This window comes from Bos indicus, chromosome 3 (assembly GCF_029378745.1).
Source record: "Bos indicus isolate NIAB-ARS_2022 breed Sahiwal x Tharparkar chromosome 3, NIAB-ARS_B.indTharparkar_mat_pri_1.0, whole genome shotgun sequence".
Lineage (NCBI taxonomy): Eukaryota > Metazoa > Chordata > Mammalia > Artiodactyla > Bovidae > Bos > Bos indicus.
The window spans coordinates 84,909,688-84,913,261 of NC_091762.1; positions in this window are offsets into that span (position 1 = coordinate 84,909,688).

Genomic DNA, 3,574 nt, shown 5'->3' on the forward strand with positions numbered 1-3,574 from the left:
ATCAGTGACTTTTGCTTTAACTTTCCAGTTGTCTTGGCAGCTGGAAGTAAAGCTGGCTGAGAAAACTGGGTCTAAATCCTAGTTCTGCCACTTACTGGTGGAAAGACCTTTGGCAAGATATTAAACTCTGAGGTTCACCCTCTCATCTATAAAATGGGACTCATAATTGCTCACCACAGGGTTGCTGTGGGGACTAAGTGAGCTAATGTCCATGAAAAAGCTTAGAGAGGAGTTCTACAAACATTAGTTCTGCTTCACTTGCCTTGCGTGCATGCTGCATGCTAAGTCACTTCAGTCATGTCCGACTCTTTGTGACGCCATGGACTATAGCCTGCCAGACTCCTCTGTCCAAGGGATTCTCTAGGCAAGAATACTGGATTGGATTGCCTCCAGGGGATCGATCTTCCCAACCCAGGAATCAAACCCACTTCTCTTGTGTCTCCTGCATTGGCAGATGTTTTTGTTTGTTTTTTTGTTTTGTTTTTTACCACTTGTGCCACTGAACAAATCTACATTTTAAAAGGAAACTTCTGGAGACATGGTGACATTGGTCTATGATGAATGCTCTGACAAGTATTCTAAACCAGGAAGCTAAAGTTGACACATTTGGAACTCACTACACATGCCCTAAAATGATTCATATTATTGGCAGAGATCGGTGCAGTAAGCACAGTGTTTATTTGTTAACCTATAATCAAGAGGAAAACAGTCATTCAAAAAATATTATTTTTATTATCAGAAGTATATCAATTTATAGAGAACTACCTGACTAGCTAATCAACTAGAAAAGCCATACGAAGTATATTGTCGATTGCAGAAAAATTTTACAAAACAAATTCTTATTGCTAATTAACAAATATTAGTTAGGGATATCTGATGGTATAATAGTCATAGGAACTTAGAAGAATCTGCCTGAATGTTCAAAGTTACTGCTTGCTGATTGCAGTTAGGCATTGCCCCAGGTTGTGTGTGAGTGTATGCATATGATTTGGACAAAAAGGAAAATAAGTCCAGAATGTTCCCTTCACATGCACAAATGTTCTAGATTCTCTTTTTTCTTCCCTGGATGTTTTTGCTGACCTTAGATGATAATTTTCCCCAAGTTCTCACTTGCAAAATATGTTTTTCAATATGTCACAGTTCAGACTTGGCAAATTCTGTTCCACTTCAAAAGACCTGGTTTTGGTTTCCAAATCTTCTTTCTCCTATGTTTGCAGTTTTTGATCAACAAATGTTTATTGAGGCACCACTGTGTAAATGGCAGGCTCCCAGAGTGGCTTTTCCAGGGTCCTTGGTGTTCCAGATGTTGCGTAAATTGGAAATCTATGAATCTGAGGTTAAAGCAGATTTAAAATTATGTGTGAACATGAACTGAGCACTTAGAGGGCAACACGCTGTTCACCATGGGCAGCAGCAGAATGGGGGATTTCTTTTCTGCTTATTGGCTTAAAATGTGGTATCTAGCTGTGCGGGAGCCTAGCCTACCTGTCCTGAGGGACTCTTCGTGCCAAAGCTGCTGCTGCTGCGTCGCTTCAGTCGTGTCCGACTCTGTGCGACCCCATAGAGGCAGCGCACCAGGCTTCCCGTCCCTGGGATTCTCCAGGCGAGAACACTGGAATGGGTTGCCATTTCCTTCTCCAATGCATGAAAGTGAAAAGTGAAAGTGACGTCACTCATTCGTGTCTGACTCTTTGCGACCCCATTCATCTGACACTCTTGTTTGCTTGGTGAATATTCTGGCCATTCATTGTTGTTCTAGTCAGCGTCTTTGATAGCATTTCATAGTCAAATTCTGGCATTCTAGGCTCTTTATGGTATGGATTCTGCTTACGTGTCCAGCCCTGTCTTCTTTTTACTCCTCTGCTAGCTCCTAAAATTTAGCTGGAACCAACTTTTTACTCTTCCTCCTCGTTTTCTGAGTACTTACTCTTGGCCAAGCACTGCTTCCTTAATTTTAAAGAACATTTGATTCCCTCAGTTTTCCTGGGAAGTAGTTATGGTTATCTTCACCTGATAGATGAAGATACTGAGACTCAGAAATATCAACTGAATTTTTCTAATTCATGGGTGAGCATGTGGATGAGTTGTTGATGTAACGTAGGTCTCTAACTTCAAAGCCACAATGGAAAGGGCTCCTTCCATCACACTAGGTGCTTTCTTCCTCACAAATGTTGCATACCTGTCTCATTCTGCTTCCTCCTTGTAATGGCAAAATAATGGCCCCTTGAAGATGCCCATGTCACAGTCCTTGAAACTTTTGAATAGGTCACCTGACATGGTAAGGAGGATTTAAGGTTGATAATCAGCTGACTTTAAGATGGGGAGATGATCCTAGATTATCCAGGTAGATCCAATGTATAAATGAAAGTCCTTAAAAGTGGAAGTGGGAGGCTGAAGAGGAGAGTCAGAGAAGATGTGAGGATGAAAGTACAATCAGACACAAGCAATGCTGCTGGCCTTGAAGACAGAGAAAGGGACCAGGAACCAAGGGCTATAGGTAGCCTCCCAGAAAAGGCAAAGAATGGATTCTCACTGCTGGTCCATAGAAAGTTGGGGAAGGAGGTGCCTGACAGGGTGACTTCAGCTAGAAGCATGAAACCTACTGTTCTGTGGTTTATTTTCTATGCAACTGCTTAGGGCCATCTTTCCACACTGTCAAGCTTATCATGCCCCCAGTCTTCAGAAACACTTTTCATCCTGACCCTCAGCTCCTTCTCTAGGGTGACTTGCTGCTCCTCCACCTCAGGCATTCAGCGCTTTAGTTGCTCCTTACTTCCTCTTGTGGATGTATCTGCTCTAGTGGTGACATTGCCTGGAATGTACTTACCCCACTTTATTTGTCTGAAGCACTGCTACTCCCTTATTATATAAGGTTTAATGAAACCCAGCTCACACATGCCTCTGTGAAGCCTTCCCTGACCTCTCCCTCATGAGTCTGGGGTACCTGGTGTCTTATACAGATCTCTTAGACCACTGCGCATATTACAGTAAATTAACTCTTTATTTATCAACCTCCTCCATCAAACTGGGTGTTCCTGGAGAGCAGTTTTGTGCATCATTCATCTCTGTATTTCTAGCACATAACTGAGATTCAATAAATGTTTGACAAATGACTGATTGACTGATTAAGTGAATGAAAGTCAGACAGATCTTCAGAATTTTCTAGTAGCTAAGACTTGTAAAAAGGTAGATTGGGAGTCCTATAAGTAATTACACTATCACATTCTGTAACGGATTGGTGCTAGCCAGGGAATGACAGTATGTCCAAAAGGTAATGAATTAAAACCTCACTTTGTCATATCCTCTTTCAAAAATGGGAGTAGTCTTTCAAGTGACTTGAAAAATAGGCTTCAGTAAAAGTATAAGAAAATATATGCAATTAGACTCAATCAATAAAGTTGTCCTTGACTAATGTCTACATTTAAGGGAGTTTAATTAAATTATGAAACAGCCTTTCTGATTTAACTGTCAGTCTGGTTTATTGTGTATGAACATGAGCTCTGTATAGGGTTTTCTTTCAAGATTTTGAGACCCTCAACCAATGCAAAGATATAAATTATCAACACATGGCTTA